Source organism: Gopherus flavomarginatus, chromosome 6 (assembly GCF_025201925.1).
Source record: "Gopherus flavomarginatus isolate rGopFla2 chromosome 6, rGopFla2.mat.asm, whole genome shotgun sequence".
Taxonomy (NCBI): domain Eukaryota; kingdom Metazoa; phylum Chordata; order Testudines; family Testudinidae; genus Gopherus; species Gopherus flavomarginatus.
This window is the reverse complement of record NC_066622.1, coordinates 80,898,770-80,914,597: the sequence shown is the minus strand read 5'-3', so window position 1 is coordinate 80,914,597 and position 15,828 is coordinate 80,898,770. Positions and strand designations below refer to the sequence as shown.

At 42.5% G+C, this 15,828-nt stretch overlaps 1 long non-coding RNA gene across 1 annotated transcript in view; it reads left to right on the top strand.

Annotated features, from left to right (window-relative positions):
- Nucleotides 1-731: 731 nt before the first annotated feature.
- LOC127054338 (uncharacterized) overlaps nt 732-15,828 on the top strand; it is a 788,041-nt gene continuing 772,944 nt past the window's right edge. The window contains exon 1 of the long non-coding RNA XR_007775231.1: nt 732-766. This is a non-coding gene — a long non-coding RNA (uncharacterized LOC127054338). The remainder of the gene's footprint in view (nt 767-15,828) is intronic.

Sequence of the window (15,828 nt, the reverse complement as noted above, 5' to 3'; positions counted from 1 at the left end):
CCGGGGCATTTATGTGTGCCCTCCTATTGCCCAGCTGGGGAGAGAAGGCACGGCCCCGCGCCTTCCGGGGACAGAGAACTCCGGGGCTGCAGGCTGCGGGAGCAAGTGTTCTCTATCCCTGGCAGGCGCCGGGCCTACCTAGTGCCCAGCAGGGGAGAGAAGCCGGGGCCCCGTGCCTGCTGGGGACAGAGAACTCCGGGCCTGCAGGCTACAGGCACTGGCGTTCTCTGTCCCTTGCAGGCATGGAGCTGTGGCTTCCCTCTGACTTCTCTGGGGTTGCAGTCGCCGGAGTTCTTGGTCCCCAGCAGGCACAGGGCTGCGGCTTAAGCCAGAGAGAAGCCCTGGCCCCACACCTGCCGGGAACAGAAAACTCCAGGCCTGCAAGCTTCATTCTATGTTAAAGTAAGAATAATAAATATATTTGGCCCAGCAGTTAAACAATGTGTTACTTTTTAAAAATAAAGAAGATGAAAACTGTTTACGATATTTATTTTGTAAAAACTCCTTAATTTTTCTTACAGGTAGATAAAAATAGCAAATTCACATGGTAATTGCCATATGTGACTATGTAAAGAGTAATTGCCAAATAATTGAGTACCTTTTTACATGTAAAATTACCCTTTTTATCTTATGGATTCATATATTATGTAATATTAAATATGATGTTTTTCATATTATTTAATGTACAAATACAAAATAAGCCTTGAAAAATTGTTGGTGCCCACCACACTTCTGAAAACATGAATGTGCTACTGGCCACAAAAAGGTTGGGGACCACTGCTTTAAAGCCTAATTATGGTCAGAAAAGTGACTGTTAAAGTAGAACCTTATTAGTGCATCTACATGTTCTATGTATGTCTTCCACATACCATCTTTGCAGTTTACTATGAAAAAACAAAACAAAAACCCAGATTTTTCCCAAGCATTGGCATGGCAAAGCCAACATAGCCGGGGACATCAAATGATGTACCTCCTGTATCCTCAACAAAATGGACATCTCAGTTCCAAGTTTAAAATCTCTGCTTGCAGGTATGGAAACCTAACAATACACTGGTTAATATAAACAGAAACTGAGCTATAGGTCTATTTAAGTGATGGATATTAATTAAATTGTAGAAAATATTGTATACCTCTATATTCATTTTAATTAACCTGTATGTTTAGGTGTCTAGGGTGCAAACTTCCAATCTGCAGAATTTATGTTTGGCTACCATCTGTCCCAAGAAAACCTATTAGACCTAAAAATGCATAAGTCATTGTCATCAACACTGAGACGAGTGCTAAAGCTTGTTTTCAATAGCTCAGTGTCCTAACTTGATATCTATTAGCGAGAAAACAGTGTTTTATTATTTGAAAATCTGTTCTCTTTGATTTATGGCCTTATATTAGCCTCCTCGTGGTGAGATATTACACAATCATACTCTGCCGTGAAAAATCTTAGGTGGAGAAACATACCGCATTCATCTTCTCTCGCTACTTAGGACACTTCTTTTTACCTATTGTTTTCTTTCCTGCGGCATATCATTTCCTTGTAATCAATTTAAACCAGAGGCTGTAATGACTTTGTATGTTACAAATTCCCTTCCCTACTTTGTGTTGTAGTTGCAAGAAAGTTAAAGTCCAACCCCTTAAGAGTGTTTGTGGAATTTGCCCTACAAGCAGGCAAGCAGAGACCACTGCTTTCATTGCGGGGTACCAGAGGGTTGTAAATTAATTAGAAATGGGCCTGAACTAGAACACTGGGTCATGATATCCCAAAATTTTGGGGAAGTTCAGCTTCAGATGTGAATTTTGTGGCTATGGACTATAAGGATAAAAGCCTTTCAGGAGTTTATCAGAAAAAGAAAAGCAGTTGTGAAATGGAGGTGCTCAGGCCAGCAAGTAGACGGGTCTGTTCAGAGGACAATGAGCAGATATTAGAACGCTACTTAGGACTCACAAGACTGCAGAGCTGGAGGAGATACTAGATACTAGAGCTCAGAACCTCATTTTTAAGTCAACCACTAGAGGGCGAGACAATTACAAATAAATAAAGGCTTGTGCTTGTTTGAGACCGTCCTATGGCAGCAGGTGATGGACTGTAGATGGGGTATGCAACAAGAGTATAATGTGACTTCTGTATGTCCATCTTTGTAAAGCGTCTACATTGAGGAATGATATAAAAAACGCCTGCCACTGCTATTTACCAACATATCTATGAGTAGGCAATTAGGGAACCGCCATAGATATCCAAACAAGCTGAATATGTTCATAAGGCATTACAATTGTAATCCCACTGAAATAGTTAGTGAGAATTGCTGATGGTGAGGAGGGACAGAAAGAGCTACAGACGCACACCCTCAGTTGTGTCTTTGCATATATATATATATATATATATATATATATATATATATACACACACACACACACACACACACACAGACTTATACTGTGCTTACGACAGTTTAATTGTAATCTACACATAAAATTTTAAGTGTTGCCATGTACAAGTAGTGTGTATTAGAAAGGGTTACCCACCCCAGTGGCAAAAAAACCACACACAAAAATCCCTTTTTGAGAGCAAGGTGGTCTTATTCTCATCTCAAACCTCACAGGAGGAAAACTCATTTTTCTAGGAAAAAGTGCTCTCCCTATGAGAAACAACATAATTCCTTTGTGAAAAGTTACACTTTTTCACTTGAGGCCAATCCACAAGGGAAGCAAGCTCTTGCTAGGAAAAAATAAGCTGTGCCTGTTGAAGGAGTAACATTTTGCCTTACACCAGAGTCACAAGCATTCACAAATGAAAACTGATACAGCCATTTCACACAGCTCTATCACAAACTCTCACGTATACCTTAGACACAATCTGCTGCAGGCAATGAGAATATTTTAACTGATGAAGCTGCAAAACATGTAGTATATAGTAGCAGATCTTTATAAGTGCCCTTTTGAAGGATATATATACTGAGGTACTTAAGAGTTGAACTGCAGTACGAATTACCATGACCAGAAGAACGGGGGTAGTGCATGTAGACAGAATTTCTGTCCTCCCAATTCTTGTGCCTAGTTCAGTGAGGATCACTCTACATCCCTGCCCTGTGGGAGCAAGACTGATGAATTTGGCACTATGGGTATTCACAGGCCCTTGTACTCAGAGCAGTTTGGACATAGCAGCAGCAGGGACTACTGCAACTCCTGGCTGAAGGGGAACTGATCTTTGAAGACAACCCAAGGTTACAAAAACAAGTAATGGATTAACCTACAATGATTTGACAGGTCAGCTTACACTGTATCCAAAAATTCATGAGCCTATCCAAAGCTCATTTACTTTTCTTTTTCTTTCTTTTTTTTAAATTAATGTCTGCAAAACTGGACTGGAAACCTGAATACAAGTTCACTTTTGAGGAATGTGGCACTTCCTGTTTCTGGCCAAGCAGGAAATCTTGTAGGAGCACTTTGTTCAGAGTCAAGAAGTGCAGGGTGTATTAAGACGAATGCCTCCTAACATGACCTCTCAATCATCTAGTGAATAAGGGTCAGAAATTTCTTAGATCTATACAAGCTGATCCTTTTCTCATTGAAGTCAATGGTGAAAAATGTACTGATTTCACTGGGAAGAGAAGTGGGCGATTCGTTTATTGGAAACAGAATACTGTCAATGACAAGGTTCAGCTCTATCTGACACCTTAACATCTTAGTGTTTTTCTTTGAATTTTTGTATTTCCTGGATTTATAATTGCAATAATCACCTCCAGGTGAGACTTTTCCAGGCCATTAATGACCAACTGAGTCAACTCCAGTAGTTGGTCATTAATTCCCATGCAATGCTCTCTGCAGCGGTCATTAGCTTTTAAATTGCTGGTCAACTCTGAGAAGTACCCTGGGTGACCAGATGTCCTGATTTTATAGGGACAGTCCTGATATTCAGGGCTTTGTCTTATATAGGCTCTTATTACCCCCCACCCCCATTCCGATTTGTCACACTGGCTATCTGGTCACCCTACCCTTTGATAACAGCACTTTCTTACCAACAGCTCTGTTCCTCCAGGGTATTCAGAGTCATAGTTGCTGACACTAACAACACATCTCTATACCTTAGTGTCAAAAATAACATTTTACTTCTTTTATTCCCATTAGCCTTGCAAAGATGACAAAGGTTAAGAGTGAGCAAGCTAGACTTTATTCTGGCTCATGAATCACCAACAGTTCTTTACTAACTTACAACTGCAAGGCCAAAGTCTATAATTTGTCAAACCTGCACAACTTCACTCAAGAGAATAGGCCAGATTCAGTTACACATGTGTAAGTCTGGAATTACTGTGAATTTAATTGCACCAGCATTTTATTATTATAAGGAGATATACCTATCTCATAGAACTGGAAGGGACCTTGAAAGGTCATTGAGTCCAGTCCCCTACCTTCACAGCAGGGCCAAGTACTGTTGTCTCTGACAGATTTTTGCCCTAGATCCCTAAATGGATTGAACTCACAACCCTGGGTTTAGCAGGCTAATGCTCAAACCACTGAGCTATCCCTCCCCTCAAGCAGAATGTAACCAAGAGTTTTTGATGGATTTTTATTTTATATGGCCCTCATGACCACAGCACAGGTGTAAATGAGAACAGACATTGGCCTGTACAGTCTCTCTTTTACTTTAGATGAGCCAGCGGAAGGTAAGTATTCAACTTGACTTTCACCAGTTGCATTTACAGGACTGTTAATAATTGATAAACTATCTTTCTAGTTGCAAATCAAGCATATACATGCAGAGCCAGTGAGGCACAACAGACACAGAACCCCACAATGATGTTTTTAGTTACTTTTCAGAGTTAAAACAAAACAAACCCAGCCATCCACTCACTCACCCACATTATCGTATTACTGTGAAACTAAATCCTGCAGTCCTCACACTCAGGCAAAGCTACCATTGAAGTCAATAGGAGTTTACTTGAGTAATAATTGCAGGATTTGGTACATTATGGTCCAAAACTTCCATAATGGAAGGCAACATTTTTTCCATTTTGAATAAATTAACAATAGGATCTGATCTGAATATGCAATAAAAATGTTTCATGAAATCAAATGATACACAACCCTCTCCACCCCAAGATTTCATGAAAACTTAGAACTGACTTTTCAGAGTTTCTTGAGACAATCTGTAAAGAGCAAATGTGACTCCATCCAAGGAAGGAATGTTGTCTTTCAAGAAAAATGGTGTGTAAAATAAGTAATATTGCAAATAATTGCTCTCTCTCTACCTAACTAGAACCAGAAAGTACAAAAAGTCTCATGCTAAGGATTGTTCTTTCAAAGAGCCAATTTCTATACAGTACATAGTATATTAAAGTGACTATCGACATAAGAGAGACAAGGTGGATGAAATAATATCTTTTATTGGACCAACTTCTGTTGGTGAGAGAAACAAGCTGTCGAGCCACACAGAGCTCTTCTTAAGTGAAACTACTCCAGACTTGCACCTTTTTAACTGAAAGCAGAATCTTTCCTAACACAAATGTCTTCCTAAAATTTGAATATACTCTTGCTTCCTTTAGATTCAGATTTACCTGTTTTATTTTTTTTCCATTTTAATGGACATTCTACATTTTCATTCACCAGATGTTTCTCCTTGCCATGTACATTATCACTTGGTTGTGCTACTCTGAAATTGAGGAAATCATCATTACAATTATCCATTCTCCTTACCATCCAATTCACTCTCTGCATTATAGGCTGCTTATTGGTTGGCCAAGTGAAGTGAGATATTATACTCAATTCAACAACATTTCTCTATCAGTCTGTAACATAATAACTTGTGATCACTGCATTTGGTCAATTCCAAAATTTCAGGGAGTATCCTAGGCACCAATGTGCAGAATCTACTGATTTTGGTGAAAATCAGAAGAGGGAAATGGAGAGAAACACAGTGGCTTTGGCATCTGCTTAGCAGACCCAGCAGCTTCAACCACCACTGTAGTTGTCTGTAGTCCAAAGCAGGGGTTGGCAACCTTTCAGAAGTGGTGTGCCGACTCTTCATTTATTCACTCTAATTTAAGGTTTCGCGTGCCAGTAATACATTTTAATATTTTTAGAAGGTCTCTTTTTATAAGTCTATAATATATAACTAAGCTATCGTATGTAAAGTAAATAAGGTTTTTTAAATGTTTAAGAAGCTTCATTTAAAATTAAATTAAAATGCAGAGCCCCCGGACTGGTGGCCCGGACCCACACTGAAAATCAGTTTGTGTGCCGCCTTCGGCACTTGTGCCATAGGTTGCCTACTCCTGGTCCAAAGACTTGGCTGATGGCAGTCATTGACACCTCCTAACACAACAATACCCCACATCTCAGCTCTACTCTTCCTCCAAATATAGTTTTAAAATATTGACACCTTGAATGACTTCTCTCCCAGAGAGAAAAGAAATAAGAATGTGGGGAAGAGGAAAAGAGGGTCTATGGTGGTGCACATGGAGCCCCTGGCATGGGTGGGTGGTGTACACAGACCCCCTGGCATACGGCAGCAGGGAGAATGAGGGCATGTTTTTATAATTGAAAAGCCTTCAGCATGGTGCACATGCTGCCTTCATGTTATTATCTTATTCACTCTAACTTACTTGGGGTACCCAGGTACCAGAAGCAGGAATGTCAGGCAGAGCCACATTGTCTCCAGAATAGCAATGATTATCCTTTCTGGCCAGTACAGGACAATATCTCTGGCTGGAACCCACCAGTAACCAATCTAAAAAGAGCAGAAAATAAAGGCTGTTAAAGAAATACTGTGAGACAAGCATAGCTGGGCACTTTAGGAAGCTTCACGTAGACATCAATATTTAAAGCTCTCTTTTCTTCCATGCAATTCAGCAGGAAACACTGTTTTAACCAGAGCACAGTCTGTGAAAGAGGCAATTACAATCTGTTATCCACATCCTCTCTCTTTCACTTAAGGGACTTTTTTTTTCAGAACTAAAAGCAACACAAAACTGTTTGCTTTGTGATTTAATCTTGTAGAAAGCAAAAGCAGCTTGTCAGTACCTTGTCTAACTCCCATATCACTGTTCCAGTTAGGGGTGATGGGGTAAGGGGTTGGCTATGTGTTTTGGGAAAATTTCAGACAGACACACACCACACTTATTCATTGTCAGTTCAAAGTTCCTCAAATGAATCTGAATCTTTTGAAGTTTGAGCTCAGTTCATTACCAAGTTACCTCCAGGGGACGGCCAGGGAGTTTTGAGTGACACCATCAAATTGTACAAAAGCCTGATATTCTTAGTAAGAGGGGCAGAAGATCTTTAACAAAACTCTCAAAGCCTCAGGGCAAGGTACATTGTGTTACAATGCAGTAAACAAACAGCAAACCACAGGAAAGTATACAGCAAGGACAGCTATATCCCATGGCTGGGAGGTTAGAAACAAGAGTCAAGGAACAGATTGTTTCAGTGGAGTATTAATTTGACTTACAGCCCTCCACAAAGAGCTCATTAGTCCAGTAGCAAGTATAGATGAGCAGCATGGTCCAGTGGTTAGAACACTGGAGTAGCATCCATGAGCTCTGGGATCTCTTCCCAGCTCTGCCACCACCCTCCTGTGTGATATTGGGCAAATCATTTCACCTCTCCGTGCCTCTGTTTCCCTTCCCACCCTTTGTTTGGCCTTTCTACTTAGAGCATGAAGTGTCTGGCAGAGGGATTGTCTCTCACTGTGAATCTGCAGAGTACCTTGCCTAATGGAGCTCCACCTCAACTGGAACCTATAGTGGTGACAAATAGTGATAGCACCAGAAGTATGGTGAAGAGCAGCCTGTAAAGGAGAGAAGAGCAGGTAAGGGGCCATGGCATCAACACATTTTAGCAGTGTGGTCGAGCAGCATAAAGTAGCCACAATAGACCAGAGAAGCAGCCGATAGGTAAGACAGGAACATCTAAGTAAACATGTACATTATATTCACTGGTGGTTTTAAGCTCTCATGTAAATATATATTTAGATAATTATTAAAAGCATTGACTCAGCATTCTGTAAGAGGTTCTATAGAGTCACTAGGGTCTGCTGCATAATTATATACTGAGATTTTTTTTTAAAGTGTATCATTAATAGACCATTGCAGCAATGAAAAGGCTGTTATGGTCTAGCCTATAAATATGCATTTACACTACATTTAAAATAGAGTCACAGAAACCAGAGATGGAAAAGGCTTTTGAGGTCACCAGTTCATATACTTGCCAATGCAAAACTATTTTTTAATTTTTTTCCAGTTTAGCTTTAAACACTGTGGAAAATGGAAACTCTATCTCTTTCCTTGACAGGCTATTCCACAGCCTAACACATTCCACAATCAGGAAGTTTCTCCTAGCATTAAGCCTCAATTTCCCCTTTCTCAATTCTATCTCATTACTCTCATTTACAGCCTCTTGTACCATGCACAATAATTCCTGTTTCTCCTGTTATTAACACTCTCTATTTGTACAGTAACCTTCCTTAATTATAGCCATCACTTAGGCCAAGTATACACCATTACCTCTTAATCCTTCCTCATAATTCAATCCCTCCAGCCATTCTCTCCCCTCCTTTCCCGACCCCATATCTCTTGGAAATGAGAGATCCAAAATTGAACTCTCCTTTGTCAGAGCCACTTAGCTCTATATTGCCCCATGACACCTCTGTGGATGCAGGACAAAATGGTACTGACTCTTTTTCTGTCATATTACATTGTAAACTCATGTCTAATTCGTCCACTACCACCATTAAGTCTCTTTTAATATTGCTAATCCCTATGCTCCTTACTACCATCCCCTTTCCCCCCCTCCCCACCCGCAGAATGTGTGTGTCGGTTACAAATTATTTCTCCCCAGATGTATTCAGTTGTAATGTCCCAGGTTTTTCCTCTGTCCAGATATCTAATTTCTCCAGGTCACCCTGTAAGTGCATTGTAACGTCATTGTATCCATGCTGTGGTTGTCAACAATTTCTAATTTCCAATAAGGAAACGCAGAAAAACAGTACATGTTCATTGCCACATCAATGCTCATTCATTTGAACTCAACTCATACAGACATTGAAGGGGATAAAAATAAAACATAGGAGGAGAGAAGATCCTCTTATCACCAGCGGGAGGAGTGGGAGAAAAGATAGGGCTCATATCTAAAAATCCTGAAAAAACAGTGTTTGTTAATGAGAACAATAATCCACTGCAAGCATAACAGCAGCTACATCAATGGACACCCTTCTAGGCTCTGATCCTGCACCACAGGAGTCAATGGGAGCAGGATCAAGTCCTTACTGAACCAAGAGGAGAATTGTATTTGTAGCTACCACTGCCATATTGCCTCTATGATAGTAGCATTAGTGCCGGATGAGAGTCTGGAGGGAGGGAAAACAGGAGATGGAGCAGTTTACTTATTCTCACCTTTGTAACTGGACTAAAATCCTGAGAGGGAGAGAGGATGTTTCCTTGTATTCTAAACTAAAAATAGATAGGGAGCATTTATTACAGTTAAAATGAGAAGGGACGTATCTAAGGGTAGGCACATTTTACAGTCCACCTGATATTTCTGGATATCCTTTATACTGAAGCAAGTCTGCATCAAAGCCACAATGAAGTTGGTGGACCCAAGTCCCTGCAAAACCCCTGAGATCCTTGTTCAGCTTCATGATACTGTGGAGAGAGCTATGATCATGCAAAGTGACATTACCACCAAAATGTAGTAGATTGCAATTATGTGCCATTTGTGCAAAGCCAAAAAGGCGAGTAAGGTACACCCAACTAAAATAGCTGCAGAGTGGCAGATAGAGAATATTATCATATATTACTACCATCACCAATTACAGCTTTAACAACTGGATCATCATCCATCAAGGGAAAGAAAAGTCTGCTAAATGAGAGCTGTGTGGGTGATGAGACAATCTCACTTTGAGCATGACACAAGATTCAACCTACAGGAAACATTTAATAAGGAGGAAAACCTGAAACACTAAAGATTTGGGAGCTACACAGGAGCCAGTTTAATCCATCAAGATGCACCCATTGAAAAAAATTTAGAATTTTTTCTATAGTATGAAGTCCAAAAGCTTTGGTCATGTCTACACTACCATTTATGACGGCAAAACTTGTGTCTCTCAGGGGTGTAAAAATAAACACATCCCGAGCAACATAAGTTACACTGGCCTAAGTAATAGTGTGCACAGGGCTATGTTGGTGGGAGAACTTCTCCCATTGACATAGCTACCGCCACTTGCTGGGGGTAGTTTAATTATGTCAATGGGAGAGCTCTCTCCCATTGGCATAGAAAGGCTACACAAGAGATTTTACAGTGGTGCAACTGCATCAGTACAACTGAGCAGCAATAAGCTCTCTAGTGTAGACGTAACCTAAAGCCAAACATACATTTAACTTGCAGTACTGTCCTGCCTTGAAGTCTACATGGTCAATACGATAACTCATGGTGCAATAATTAAACAATAGCATTAAGGAGGAATTACCAAAATGATACAGAAGATCCAATGTTGTTAAAATATTTTGATGTGGATTAGACAGCTAAGAAGATTGGTAAGGTGACACATAGCCTTTTATCTGGATTCTCAGTTCATATCAAGCCCAAATTGATAATATGACCAAATGTCACCATCTATGTTGCCCAGCGACTTGTGAGAAACAAGTTTATGTTCTCTATTTCCTAGAGGACAGGTAACTGCATCACAAATGGTTCTAATAGGCTTGTTTATTTGCAATCTCAGCAGGTGAAGGATAGAATGGACATGGATAGAATGATCTCTCTTCTCCAGCTTAAAGATATTCTCCCATGGTAGGGTTGAGGCACTTTGGTGGAACAGTGTTGGGGGAAGCTTACGGCGGAAAAGCACCTTTTCTGTCAGTCTAACATTTTTCCCAAGCATTAAAATTTCCTCCACTTTTTCCCCAAAACATTAATGAAACAGTTAATTTATTATAAGCATGTATTTGAAATACATAAAATAAACCCTGGGAAACTATGAATCTTTATCTAGAGATAGACTGACAACTCTATTCTAGGGCTTCAGAGGGATGATCTCTACATTGCTACAGAATACACTGAATGTTGCTGTGATTCTACTCCAGTGTAAGGGTGTGAAAATACACCCTCCAGTCAAACTAATCCGTGTTAGAAAATATAGAAAGACACCTTTCCTAGAAAAAATATAAAGGTAATACTGCAATAACAACTATTATTTGTATTGTGTTAGCTCCTAGGGCCCATTGTGCTAGGCACTCTATATACACACACAGAGACAGATTCCCTGCCTCAGAGAGCACAATGTAAACCTCTATTTAAAATTTAAATTTAGATAACAACAAAAAATCTGCGTTACTCTGGGGGGTTGGGTGCAACTCACCTGATTCAACATGAAAACAAAAACAAAACCCAACAATACTTTAAAAAGCCATGTTAGACCTCACGGATTCTGAATAGGTTTCCTATCACTAGAGAGGGGAAGACAGGGCTAGTTAAGTGTCCTGACCTAGCCTTGTTGCCCAGCACCCACATACTTCCCTTTCTCCCTGGCACTGTTTCCTAGAAACCACCTCCAATACCTGGAAATTAGTCCATTCGCTGATAATAGCCATCTGGATACTTGTCAGTTTCTTAACAGCCAACACATGCCTACTCTCTCCCCTGATGAGACTCAGGGCTTTAAAGTGCACAGGTTATGATGACAAAGAATGTGAGGATTAATCAGCAGAGTTCATACTTTTAAGCACTGGGCTCCATCCAACCTATATTGTCCATTTACAGTGGAAGTATTCCCTTCAGTACATTACTGCCATTTATTCTTAATGTACTCTTCAGCTTTTGTTGTGCAAGCATAAAGGGGGCAAAGTCTTGAAGAGGATGCTTTTTAAGAGCATTCTGCTTTCTAGTGTTCACTACAGAGAGGAACCTGGCAATTCAGAGTAACAATGACAAGAGGATAGAGACTGAAACTGTGGTGGGCTCTCAGGGCCTTAGGCAATGAATCATGTAGTCGGCTGGTTGCTATCAAGAAATCTTATCTTGGACTCAATTATAAAATCTCTCATTCATTTTTTGCTTGTTTTTCTAAAATATATAGTTTCGGCTTTTAATGCCATGAACCCATCTTTCGCAGTGAGTTTCGCACTCATTACTTTCCAGACTTGATTTGGAACAAATCAGTTATTTTCTTTCTACTAATGTTATTCCTGTACAAAGATCTAGAAAAGGCTGTGTCAAGCCTACCATTGTTTGCAAAGCCAAATTATCATGAAAAATTCAGATTTCCCCTTTAAAAAAAAAGCATACTGGAAGCTCGATTTCACATTTTCGAGACCATCATTTACCTTGGATCATCTGACTTTCTCTTTTCATAAAAACCTGCATCTTGCTAAGCAGGTCTATTTTTAAACATAGGTGCCTGTGAGAAGCAGGTGCCTTTTGCAAATCCACTTTCAAGTAGAGTCTACACACTTCCATCCATCCTGTAGTTTGGGTTAATTAACACAAAAAATAATGAGAGAAGAACGTTCAGCTCAAACCATCTCCCCAAGGTTTGGCTGCCCTAAGGGTTCCTCTCTCCAGACTGGTCAGTCCATACTCTAGTTCGAAGCATCCTAGCAGAATAAAACAGCCACGTCTTAATGAATCAGAACCAAGTTAACATTCCTGACAGAATGAACGCTGCTGTCAGAATGGGGTGTTTCAGGGATGTATCCATTTGTTACAGAACTTCATTAGGAGATCAAAATTCTGTCTGTACTAGCAAGACTGATGATTCCAAATGAAGGTTGATCTTGTCATGTCACAGGTTACTGGGAGTCTAGGGCTTGGTCTACACTAGGAAATTAAGTTGGTATCATTACGTTGTGATGCGTTCGGTCACAGAGACTCCCTTGGGACTGTCACCTGACGCGCTGGAATTACCTTTGAGCCTGTTTTCCCTGCCAGCTTGGGACTCCAGAACCTGCCTTGTTGAGCCAGACACACTAGCCTGCTGCAACACAGACCCAGGTCTGGTCCATGCCCCCAGAGCTTCAGACTTGAACCAAAAACTGCTCAGCAGGTCACCTATCTCCAGCACCCAGATATCCAGTTCCCAATGGGATCCAAACCCCAAATAAATCTGCTTTTCTCTGTATAAAGCTTATACAGGGTAAACTCAAATTATCCACCCTCTATAACACTGACAGAGAGATATGCACAGCTGTTTGCTCCCCTAGGTATTAATCACTTACTCTGGGTTAATTAACAAACAAAAGTGATTTTATTAAGTATAAAAAGTAGGATTTAACTGGTTTCAAGTAATAACAGACAGAATAAAGTAAGTCACCATGCAAAATAAAACAAAACATGCAAGTCTAAACCTAATACATTAAAAAACTAATACAGGTAATAGCTCACCCTCAGAGATGTTCCAATGGGCTTTTTTCACAGATTAGACTCCTGATTAGTCTGAGCCCAATCCTTTCCCCTGGTACAGTCCTTGTTAGTTCCAGCTCAGGTGGTAACTAGGGAATTTCTCATGACTAGCAGCCTCCTTTGTCTTTTCCAGCCCCTTTTATAGCTTAGGCACAAGGCGGGAATCTTTTGTCTCTCTCTCTGGGTCCTCACCCCTCCTTCTAAATGTAAAAGCACCAGGTTGAAGATGGTTTCCAGTATCCCATGACATGGTCACATGTCCTGTAAGACCTCATTCTTCATTCTTCCAGGGCTGGCCCACACGTACCCCAGGAGGTTTGCAAGTAAACAGAAACATTTACAACCAATTGTCCTAGTCAATGGGAGCCATCAAAATTCTAAACCATCATCAATGGCCCACACTCTGCATATTTACAATAGGCCCTCAGAGTTATATTTTATATTTCTAGCTTCAGATACAAGAATGATACATACATACAAATAAGATGAACACACTCAGTAGATTATAAGCTTTGTAATGATACCTGTGGCAGTTTACACCCTTCCCCCCATTGCACAAACAGGGGGTAAAGGGCGGAAGCACACCGTCGACAAGTACTGTCCCTGACTTTGCAGATGACCAGGTCAGGATCTAAACTCCAAAACACAGGTGATGGTGCCTAGGATCATGGCAGCGCAGCCTAGTAGATGGTGTTCAGTAAAGCCACCCTTGGGGTGCAGGGCAGCGTGGCCTAGATGCCAGAGGCCAATGTGGGGGGTGCCCACCAATGGGTTTGGCAGCCCCTATAGGGGAGCCTGGGACCACCCAACTCCATCAGGGCCTGACCCAGGGCCCTAACATTGGTAGAGCAATTTGCCACTGACTCAGTTGGGGGGTCCTACTGAAACACACTGAGGTTTCCTGGGCAGGCGGTACCACTCCATCACCCTCCCTGTGTCACTTCCTACCAGTATCTCCATTGAGGGCTTCCATAAGGCTTCGGATTCTCTGTGGTCTGATGGGCTAGTTGCCTCCTGTGGCTCCTCCTGTTGCAGGAGTTCAAGCGGTCCCGGGGAGGCTCTGGTTCCCTGTACAAAGAGGGGCTGTGGCTAGTCCTCCACAGGAGCTTCCCAGACATGTCCTTCCCCTGTAGCTTCCAGACCAGAATGAGCTCTCTTTATACATCCTCCCTTTATACTGCTAGAGCAGATGTCGGCAACCTTTCAGAAGGGGTGTGTCGAGTCTTCATTTATTCACTTTAATTTAAGGTTTCACATGCTGGTTATACATTTTCATGTTTTTTAGAAGGTCTCTCTATATAAGTCTATGTACTATATAACTAAGCTATTGTTGTATTGTAAAATAAACAAGGTTTTCAAAATGTTTAAGAAGCTTCATTTAAAATTAAATTAAAATGTTGATCTTATGCCACTGGCCCACTGCTGGTCGGGGGCTCTGTTCACCTAGGCTGGCAGCAGGCTGAGCGGGGCTTGCGGCCAGGACCCCAGACCAGCAGTGGGCTGAGCGGCTCAGCCCACTGCCACTCAGGGGTTCCATCCGCCGGCTCCTGCCAGCAGGGATCCCAGCTGCCGGACCCACTCAGCCCACTGCCGGTTTGGGGTCCCGGCCCCGCCCACATACAGTGGGTACCTACCTTCTCCTTGGTTCTGGCCCATTCTCTTCCTCTCTGCACTGAGTTGAGGGTGGGAGTGCACTGAGCACAGGGCTGGGGGTGAAGGAACAGGTAGGGTCTGGGCCAGGAGCTAGAATGAGGGAGGGGGCTCAGGGTTGGGGCAGGAGGTTTGGGTGTGGAGCGCTTACCTGGGCAGCTCCCATCTGGTGCAAGGGGTGCAGGTGGGAATGTGTGGGTGGGTGCAGGAGCTCCCGTTTGGTTCTCAGCATAGGGATAGGGATGTGGGGGGTGCACGGGGCATGGGGTTCTGGGTATGTGGGGTGGTGGTGCAAGAGTCAGGGCAGAGGGCTGGGGGCATATGAGGGGGATGCAGGTGTCAGGGTGTGGGGGGCCTGGGTATGTGTGGGGGTGCCAGAGTCAGGGCTGGGGTCATGAGGAGGGGTGGGGGGTGAAGAAGTCAAGCAGAGGAGTGGGAAGGGTACAGAGCTAAGGGCAGAGGGCCTGGTGGGGATGCAGGGCACGGGCCTGGGGGGTGTGCGGGGCTGCAGGGCTCAGGGCTGGGTGTGTGTGAGGCGGGTACAGGGCTCAGGGCAGGGACCAGGGGTGTGAGGGGGGCACAGGGCTCAAGGCACGGGCCTCGAGGGTGTGCGAGGTTGCAGGGCTCAGGGCTGGGTGTGTGCGGGGGTCAGGGCAGAGGGCTGGAGGTGTGGGCTGGGGTCATGGGGTGCTCACAGCAGTGGGCTGGAGGGGATATGCCCCTATTCCACCACCTTCCTTCCCCAAGGCCCTGTCCCCGCTTCTTCTCTGCCTCTGCTGGGAGCAGCAAGCACGC